At 35.9% G+C, this 11,300-nt stretch overlaps 1 pseudogene; it reads right to left on the reverse strand.

Annotated features, from left to right (window-relative positions):
• LOC131070158 (DNA replication licensing factor MCM4-like) overlaps positions 1 to 9,964 on the reverse strand; it is a 49,070-nt pseudogene extending 39,106 nt beyond the window's left edge.
• Positions 9,965 to 11,300: the final 1,336 nt, after the last annotated feature.

Genomic DNA, 11,300 nt, shown 5'->3' on the forward strand with positions numbered 1-11,300 from the left:
GCCCGCGGGTAAAACCTGAAACAGTCAGCTCTTCCGTACGCCGAGTCAGATTCCGTACGGACGCCACATCAGCTTGCACGGTCAGCGTTTCCGTACAGTACGGACCATACAATCAGCAGGCCGAGTCATTCGTCCGTACAGTACGGACATCCAGTCAGCAGAGGCGAAGTTTTGGCGATGGTCATACGGTCGTCAAATTTAACACAGTGTTTTTCTGACATCAGTGCCACATCAGTAGGGTTTGATAATTTTTGGACCCCCTCTCATTTGCATTTTTGATTTTGCAGTTCAACTTCAAATGGCCATAACTTGCTCATTTTTGCTCCTTTTTGAGTGCAATTTTTTTTGAAATGGGCTAGAATTTCGTGCTCTCCATAGTGGTGAAATAACTTTTTGATTTTGATGTACGGATTTTTTAGAAAATGCAGTTTTTGGTGACTGTCCCTGAGTAATCCCAGTTTTTGCAACTTCAGAGGCTTCGTTTGGGGTCATCCGACCTCCTTTTTAGGTGCCGTTTTTTTTGAAAGTACGTATTTTTTTGTCTACTTTCACATGATGCTATCAGATTGATGTCATTATAAGTAGAAATTGTACTTTCAGATCTTGGCCATTTTTGGCTCTCTTGGTACTTGTATATTTGCTTGAATCTCAGTTAGATTCATTGCACTATTGATTGAAGTCTCTTGTATCTCATTTGAGAAGTTGTAAAATTTGCATCATAAGCCCACTTTGCCTTGTTTTGCAAGTGGCTCATTGTAATCGCACTAAGTATAAAGTGCCAAAATCATCACTTTAGGGGGGGTACTTTGATTGATTGAATTTGGGGGGTGTCTCTTGTGCTTTTGTGCTCTTGTGTTCCTTCCTTTTGCTGCTATGGGTTCTTCTAAGTTTCCTCTCTTAACTCCACATAATTATGCTACTTGGAAAATTGATGCATGGAGTAAACTTATGGAAAAAGGACTCACTCATTACATTGATGGAACTATTGTTGCTCTAGCTGATCCTAAGGCTGATCCAGTTGGTCACTTAGATTGGCTCACTAAAAATATCATGGCAATTGGTACCTTAAGAAAGTATGTATCAAAGGATCTCATTTTTCACATTGAGAAATGTACTCTAATCAAGGATGCTTGGCAAAAGTTTCAAGACTTGTATGGTCAAGTTGATGAGATTAGGGGATATCAAATTGATAGTGATCTCACCATGTTAGATCCCAAGAACTTTGATACTATACAAGATTATGTCACTAAGGCAAATGAGTTGAGGGCACAACTCAAAGATTGTGACATTGATAAAAAGGATACTCAATTGATATTCAACTTGATAGGCAAGCTTCCACAAGAATATGCAGCATTTGTTTCTAGTTTCCAAACTCATAGGATGACAATGGGTTCAAGCTACAAAATGCCTACATTTGATGCTTTCAATGAAATGTTGATGATGGAACAAACTAAGTTGATAAGCATGGGCATTCTTAAGGCTTCTTCTAAGTATTAGTAGCAAATCAAGGGAACAAAGGAAATCAAGGAAAGGACAACTCAAACAAGAAGAAATGGCAATCAAAACCTAAGGAAAAAGCACCATCTTCTCCACAACAAGGAGATTCATCTTCTTCCAAGAGAGATAATTCACCAAAGAGAGAGAGACCTACTTGTGCTTATTGTAAAAAGATTGGTCATGAGGAACATCGTTGCCATACTAAGAAGATTGATGAGCTCACACATATCATCAAAAAGCATAACATTGATTTGCCTAAAGTCTATAAGAAGGATGATTCATCAACTTCCACTTCCTCACATTCAAAAGGAAAAGGGAAAGCATTCATGGCTTCTACAAGTGGAAAGACTCACTCTTTTGGAACAAGAAAAGGAAAAGCTCTATGTGCTACAACAAATCATACTTCAGAGAGATGGCTTCTAGATTCAGGGGCTTCTCATCATATGGCATCTTCACAATCTATGTTCTCTACATTTGAGCCTTGCACCATGCCACGGATTTTGATGGGCAATCATACATACATGGATGTGATTAGGAAAGGATCTATTGACATTGGGGATAACTCCTTCAATGATGTGTTGTGTGTACCCCACTTGACAAATAATCTCCTTTCTATCTATCAAATCACACATGGTGCAACTAAGAGAGTTGTGGAGTTCACACCTGACTCAGTTTTTATTAGAGACATGGAGACTAGAGCTATCATTGCAACTGGGGTGGTTGATCATGCATCTCGGTTATACTCCTTTTCAGATTTTGTTGATGATGATGATTTCACATTTGATGATTCTACACATGATGATCACACTTATTGTGATGATTCAGATTTTGAGGAGAACTTTGGACACTTGAACATGGGGATTCTCACATGTGACCCCATTATTGAGTCTTGTATTTCATCTTCTCATATTGATATCACATCACCTATTGCACCTGATTATGTGGATAGTGTGACAGTTTTGCCTTCATGTCATTCAGTGCAGCAGGATATACATTGTCTTCCAGCTTCAGATTCATGGGATGATTACATGACAGATATTGCAGGTTTGTTTGTGGAATCCTACATTGCAGATTTGGGAGACATCATTGATGACATTCATCTTCTCTTTGATGAAGATGATCCTTCTTCGATTGTTGCGAGGGCACACTTTGACCCTCTTGTTCATTCTCTACATGATCATTCTTTCAAGGTTGACATGATTGTGGATACTTATGTACAGCAGTTGGAGGAGGTCTCTTTATTCTTTGAGGAGACACATGAGTCTTTGGATATTGTTCTACATTCATCTTCACTAGATGTTGGAGTTCCTTTTTTAGTAGTGTGGAGCAGTTCACCACCTTTGGAAGGGGTATCTTTTAGCATCAACATGGGGACACTTGAGCAATTTTCAGAGATTCCTTTCATCATGAGTTTTCTTCATACATCTTCCCTTCATGATTGGGGAGACTTCATGGATACACCTTTGGTTTTGTTTCTTCCTAAGGGGAGGAATGTTGTTCGACGTTCGTGGAGCAGTTTCTTCATACATCGAGCTTCTATCATTGGTGCAGATTCTTCATTGAGGAAGGATCACAGTTTGACTTCTCTTCTTCTCTCATATGGGGGGGACTTTTTCCTCACATGGGGTTTTGTTCCTCACATACTTCTTTGAGAGTTCTCTTGTATAGCTTTCATCTCTCTTTTTGGGCGAGGGTTTTTTCCCATTGGGTTTTTCTCTCTTTCCCCACTTTGTGAGAGATTTCATTGCATTGGTTTGCATGCATTTGCATTTGTGCATGGGTACCTAACATGGCCTCGTAGCCGGGACCCATCTTGCATTGCTTAGTTGCATTGTAGACTTAAGTGCATTCCCCTAAGTTGCACTTAAGGGGGGGTGTTGGTGTAAATAATTATTCATCATGGATATTATTACACTTACTTAAGTTTACTTAGGATAATGCATTTCATAGTAGTTTGGATATGAGACACTTGGGTGTTTGTGCCACATTGGGATAGTGTGTGTAGGAGAAATTCCACCTCTTATGGTGTTGATCTTGTTATTACACTATCATATCCACTTATTGTGGAGTGATAATTCCACCTTCGGTGGGTGATCCACCTCATGTGGAATATTATATTATTTCTCCTACCTACCCACACCTATTTCCTACCTACCCTTGTTTCTTATTGAGCCACATGTCATATTTGTGTGTTCATACATATCCCTAGCCTTGCCTATATAAGCAGGCTCGTCTACATTGTATGTAATAACGATAATCCAGTTGATTATTGATCATTTTCTATTGATGAGAATACAGTTTATTCTTATCCCATATTATGTCTCTATCTTGTACATTTCATTGACCTCTTGATCTTGGCAAAATCCAACAGTTATCCATCTAAGAGAAAGGCATATAGATGTTTTAACAAGAGATTGCAGAAAATTGTTGAGAGTGCAAATGTGAAGATTGATGAATGGCTTAGAGGAAATTCAAGGTACACAAACTCTGAACCGGCAATAGAGATAATCACAAATGAACCTACTGTGAATACACCAGTACAGAATGGTGATCCAGGTACACCGACATCATCTGAAGATTCAATAGTCACTGAAGAATAACAGCAAATAAAAACACCCCGGTATGTAAGATTGAATCACTCTGAAGATCAAATAATTGGAAACAAATTTCAAGGAGTTATGACTAGAGGAAGATTGACAAATGAGAAGGTATGTCTTATTTCTCAAATTGAACCTACATCAATTAATGAGGCATGTGAAGATAAATATTGGATTAAAGCTATGGAAGATGAATTAGAACAAATTGAAAGGAATAACACTTAGTCATTAGTTCCTCGACCTAAAGACAAAAATGTAATTGGAACTAAATGGGTTTTCAGAAATAAACTTAATGAAGATGACATGGTAATCAGAAACAAAGCAAGATTAGCGTGTAAGGGATATTCATAGAAAGAAGGAATTGATTACAATGAAACCTTTGCACCGGTAGCTAGAATTGAAGCAGTTAGGCTTTTATTGGCTTTTGCAACATACAAAAACTATAAAGTATATCAAATGGATGTTAAATGTGCATTTCTAAATGGAGATCTTGAAGAAGAAGTTTATATTGAACAACTTGATGGATTTTCTTTGACAGATAACAAAGACATGGTTTGCAGGTTAAAGAACGCTTTGTATGGATTGAAACAAGCTCCTAGAGCTTGGCATGCTAGATTGGACAAATATCTTTTCAATCTTGGATACACTAAAGGTAATGTTGACAACAATCTATACTACAAAGTGACAAATGATGACATCTTGGTTATTGAATTTTTTGTTGATGATATAATCTTTGGAGGAGAAGATGGTTTGTGAAAAGACTTTTCTAACAAAATGCAACAAGAATTTGAAATGTCTATGATTGGAGAGATAAAATTCTTTTTAGAATTTGAGATTTCACAGACTGATAAAGGTATATTCGTATGTCAATATAAGTACTTGAAGGAATTAATAAAGAAATTTGGCATGGAAAACTGTAAACTGGTAAGCATACCTATGACTACAGCTGATAAATTATCTTTGAAGGATGAATCTACACCTATTAATTTGACTAGATACAAATCTATGATAGGAGGTTTACTATATTTGACACAAACAAGACCTGCTATTATGAATGCAGTATGTATTATTTAAAGATTTTAGAGTAATCCTAAAGAAAATCATGAATCAGCAATGAAAAGGATTTTCTGGTACCTACAAAGCACTATAAATCTTTGTTTATGGTATCCTAGAGATGAAAATTTTGACTTATGTGCATGCACAGATGCTAATTGGGCAGTAGATGTAGATGACAGAAAAAGCACCACCGACGAAGCATTTTTTCTTAGCAGTAGACTAATTTCATGGTTGAGAAAGAAACATAGTTGTACAAGTCTATCAACAGCAAAATCAAAATATGTTGTAGTAGCAACTAATTGTACACAGGTATTATGGATCAAGCAAATGTTGAAGGACATAAAGGTAAAATGCAAGGAACCTATAACTATCTACTGTGATAATATGGCAACAATTGATATATCAAAGAACCCAGTATTTTACTCTAAGACTAAACATGTTTCTATCAAATTAAATTTTCTAAAGGAGAATGTTGAAGCAAAAGATGTGAAATTGGTTTATGTGAATACTAAAGAGCAGATTGCAAATATTTTTACAAAGCCTTTGCCTAAGCAAACATTTGAGCATCTCAGAGAGAAACTTAGAGTCGTACCCCCACTAGTAGAGACATAGACAATTGATGTTTGTCATCAACCGATAGAATTAACAAAGAAATATTTTATTCCGGCTTTGATGAGGAGAGCTACTTCTTAGGGGGAGTAGTTGGCATAATAAGTTGGTATTTTGTATTTGGTTTTGTATTGCTTTGGCATTTGTTGTCAAAGGGAGAGATATTGATATGGAAAAACACATTATCTTTTTCTTTTGGGAGAGATTATTCCTAGGGGGGAGATATTATGTATTTTTTATTTCTAGTTAATGATCTCTTTGGGAGATTGTTAGTTTTTTTATTTTTGGCATTTCTATTTTGACACTTTGATGGTTTTTCCATCTTGTGTTGCCATCAATGCCAAAGGGGGAGATTGTTGGCATTTTGGATATGTTGATATGGTTTTGTCATTGATGTCAACACTTGTCATCTCTTGTCAACACTTATCAGCACTTGGAGATTTTGGTTATGTTCACCGGCAAGTTAGAGACTTATGCAAAGTCACTGGTATTTGGTTCACCAGCAGATTATATTGTTCACTGGCACTTGGAATGACTTGGAGACTACTTGGTTATGTCGAAGACATTATTCGATCACTTGGTTTTCATGATTTGGTTAATTGTTTATTAGGGTTTGCATATTTGTTGTTATTGACAAATATGTCCAAGATAAGCACCGATAGACATATATATTCCAAATCAACACGACATGTTATTGAGATGATTTATTATTATTAAAAATGCATTGAGCCGACATCATGCATCGCATAATGATTTACTTGTAATTGATTTTATTGTAATATCTTTTAGTGAGACGACCTATTCAAATTGGTCTTAGGTTATGGTATAAATGTAAGATCTCATTTGTGAGATTAAGATGTGATTGCAAAAAGGATTGCAATAAGGTATATACAAAAATAGGTAGAGCTATACACACAGACATCATTTGAAGGTTGAAGGAAGTATTTTGTGAAGGCAATCAGAACTAAACCGGTACTGAATTCAACATATGAAGATGCTATTTTATGCAGTACATTATTATTGGATTTAACCATCCAATTGTAGTCAGTGTGACTCTCATTTTGTGATTGAGCAGTGAGCTCTAGGCAGCTGGCCTTTCTGCATGTGTAGAATTCATATTGTACACACATACTATCTACAGTAGTATCATTTGATTATGGGTAAGGCTTCCAACCATGGTTTTTCTCCTTACAGGGTTTCCACGTACAAACATTCATGTTATGTGTTGTGGATGTTATTGTCTTTCTATTTTATGCATTAATCTTTACCGGTATTGCAATTAACTATTAAGACTATCTACTGGCATATAGTTTGGTTTATCGGTATTAAGCATTAAGTTTTGGTTAAGTTAATTTTGGTTGAATTTATTGGACAACTGATTCACCCCCCCTCTTAGTTGTCTTTGGGACCTAACATGCTATGAGCATTATCTAACATCTTGTCAAACTCGTATATGCAATAAATACCCCTATCACTCAATACGAGTGCTCCACTTTCTAGAACTATTACACCAGTTCAGGGTCCTTTGATACATAAGCAGTCAAACCAACTGCACAACTTCCATGACCACTTGTATAAATGCCTCAAGGGGCCAACCTATGCACATATTGAAGTACTATTTTTTTTTACATTGAGTGGGTAAGGCTTTTTGGGGTAGAAAATTTGAATCATCTCTCATGGAGTCCACAAGCAGACATCTCCTTCACAAGATTTCCTAAGTTGAATGGGCTCGGGCATACAACTCTCTCTTTCATAGAGTTTGCCCAAAAAATTTATGGTTCTTACATTTTTTTTTATGTCAATTTTGTCATCAGATTGTACACCCATGCTTTGCATTCCTTCTAACTTCAACATTTTGTTACAAGAGAAAGTACCCAATGATGTACTACAGAGCGTAAACAAGTATAGTCAAATTAGTTATTAAAGAAATATTCATACAATGAGATAGTGTTGAAAATATATTTATGTAGGGTGGCTTATAGCCGTTCTCCCTATTCAATGCTATCTTGTAGGGCGCCTTAAGGTTCTGACTAAATAAGGCTTTGATTTTACAAATTTGTAATGTCCCCTAGGGTAAATGACTAACTAAGGTTCTGATTTTAGATGTTGATTGGATTTTGGAAGCAAAGATCTTTAACCTCTATTGATCTGCAATTGCAAATAGAATCAAAAGATACTAATAATTATATTAAGGGTTGCTTGTATAAACAAGTATAGTCAAATTAGTTATTAAAGAAAGATTCATATAATGAGATAGTGGTGAAAATATATTTATGTAGAGTGCCCTATAGCAGTTCTCCCTATTCAACACTGTCTTGTAGGGTGCCTTATAGTAGTTCTCCCTATTCAACTCTTAAGTCCTTGCTGGCAAGATGCTCATTAGATTTTGGTGAAAAGCTAAATTCATCCATATCTAAGGTATACATCCTTAACTCTAATTGCCTTGTAAAAGATAATATTACTAGGGTCCTACACTTCTAGTGATAGAACTACCTTGAAAGCACTTTGGCATTCCTTCCTTCATGGTTCATAATAAACCTTCAGACTATCAAAAAGTCATTCAAAGCTTAAAAAGTAAGATCTCTGATTGGAAAGTTAAGTGGTTATCAATGGCATCTAGAATACAAATTATAAAATCAACTCTTGACACCATTCTCAATTTTTACATGGTTGTTTTCAAATCTCCTAAATTAGTAGTCTCAAAATTAGAGACTTATCAGAAATTTCATTTGGAAAGTAAATCTAGATTAAAAAATAAAAATACTTCTAATCTCATTAGCAAACATAAGTTTAGATAACTCTAAAGGTGGATTGGGTATTCACAACATCTCAGTGATAAATTTAGCTCTAGGTACAAAATTGGTTTAGCACATGTACAATAAGCCTCATGTCAAATCGTGTAAATTTATGCAAAGGAAATACCTTTATTTTTCTAATCCAAGAAATAAGTTTACAGTTTCTAATCCTTAATTTTATTATTATTATTTATTATTAAATTATATTTCAAAGTAGGGACATTATAGTCCACCCTTCCCGAATTTGCTTGTCCTCAAGAAATGTTGGTTCTAATTTTCTCAAACAAAGGTGATAAGAATAACACACCTATGACCTTCATATCCCATTTGGTTCACTCTTTTTATTCTCATATTATAGATTAACTAAATATTTAGAGCCAAAAACAGAGCATACACTTGAAAATACAAAGCATACACATGGATATATGAAGACATAGAGCATACATAGAGTATACACATGAATATATGCATTGTTAGACCCTTCTTATTGGTTAGAATGCATTAATTATTGTATTGCTTGGAAATAAAATATTGATCCATAATTGATTGATAATTTATGTACTGTATTGCTTGGAATAAAAATATTGATTGATAATTTATGTATTGTATTGCTTGGAAATAAAATATTACAAATATGCAAGTATAGGTGGTATTAAAAAACCACCAAAGTTTTGCCACACAAAAAAAAGCCCCAAAACCACCCTCAAAACTACCATCCTAGCAAAAAGCAAACCCTACTATATGTAGAATTGGCCCACCAAAACTACTAGCATAAATCCCTATGTACATACAAAATTGGGTTGAAAACAGACATAGACAAAAAGATACAAACAGACAACACAAACTCCACCAGCCATGGCAGGATTAACCCAAAAGTGGCCTATACTCCGGGTCCTCATGGAATTCTGAGAGCCACTTCATTGCTTGGGAAGTCTTGGGTCTCAGTCGCAACTCTCAACCCACCTCTGCTCGTGCCACTTCATGAAGAACCCCTAAAACTTGATCACATTGCTTCAACCTTTTGAAAGTTTTGAATGCTTGCGATCCACGAAAAGAAAGAGCTCTGCATTTTTGCTTCAAATCATCATTAGCCCATACAATGTGTGGTAGCAGTGCCACCAGACCAACCACCCCTACCTCAGGAACAATGCCCACCATTGGTACCACATGAGCACACACACTATCCAGGTTTAACAGATACCTTGAGTCAATTACAACTCTCAAGGCATTCTTCACCTTGTCCACCTCAGCCTCAAAATGGAAACCCCGAGCTGCATTCAATGAATATGCCTCCATGTTTGTCTTGTAGCGATGACTTACATGGAAAATTTCTTCTCCCAGCAGCATCTTCACAACCTCATATAGGTTCTTGTCCTTAAACAAAAACAAACCTTTCAGCCTCTTGTCCATGAATCATCTAAAAAATGGGACTAATTTATTGTCAGTATGGAAGGAGAAATTGACTTCCATGATGCGTAAGGTACCCAAGACAACTCTGCATACAATATGATACCAAGAAAATGGCACTCCAACAACACTCTACCCAATCCACTAAAGCTTTAAACACCTCACACTCAATAATGACAGCCATCTGCCATCGATATTTATCACAATATCTACCATCATTACTCTCAATGTTCTCTAGTTAATTTGCACAACTCATCTGCACAAGACGACATTAAAGCCATCTAAATATCAGCCATTCAATGTGTATGACAAGGCAATATCTCTACTTATTAGCATTCTCGATCATCACAAGGCAATAATGCAAGACAATTCATTCAAATGTATTCAAGACAATTTGCATCATTTAATTCTATTCAGGTCGATCCACATGTGTGCATTGTCCCATTAAAGGTTCTGATGCCATTTCACAAACCCACTTTATTCCTCCTTTTGAAATAACATCGAGTTTTCTATTTCTCAATCCTCACTTTTATCTTTCGCAAAATAGTGATATATTCGCCATTTTGCAAATTGTTATTTTAGCTTCACGAAACAATGACAGGTTAGCTATTTCACATCCTTCATATTTAGACTATGTGAAACAACGAAAGATTCTCCATTTCACATCCTTTATTTTTTGACTCTTGCGAAATTGGCATCCGATGTGTTGTTGTATGTGCGACAATATTTTTGTCAAATTGGCATGCTCCACATTGTCTCAATTGTGACAAACCACTTAAATATTTGATGAAGTTACTATATGTGCAATGATTGTTTTCATCGCAAGACTAACAATATTTTTTCGCGACATCATCCAATGACAGTTGGTTGATAGTTTGACAAAAATAAGAACGTCGGACAAGTGACGAAATTTTTCTGGGTATTTCATCGATAATCCAATGATAGTTAGTCAAAATTTCAATAAACATGCGTCGGAAATTGGTACCAAATACAATAGTGTCCAGATATGGAGTAACACCTCCCAGCTAAAGTTTATCCCAAACAAGATGTTTTTTCTGTCATTTTTTATAAGAGGTGGGCTCTTCCCAATTTCTCTCACCACTCATAATGTTACAATAGGTAACAAAGAGCCAACAACTAAATGTGGGAAATGTAGACCCCAAAAAGAAAGCAAAAACCAGATGAAGAAAACTTACAAATAAATGTCCTACTATTTCCTTCCATTTTGGAGAGTAGGAATCTCATCCTTCCCATCCACACAGGTCAAGTGAAATGAGCCATCATTATAAAGAGAGTCATCGGATTAGCATAATCAATTATCATCAACACTGAGATTTTT

This window comes from Cryptomeria japonica, chromosome 1 (genome assembly GCF_030272615.1).
Source record: "Cryptomeria japonica chromosome 1, Sugi_1.0, whole genome shotgun sequence".
In the NCBI taxonomy this organism is placed as follows: domain Eukaryota; kingdom Viridiplantae; phylum Streptophyta; class Pinopsida; order Cupressales; family Cupressaceae; genus Cryptomeria; species Cryptomeria japonica.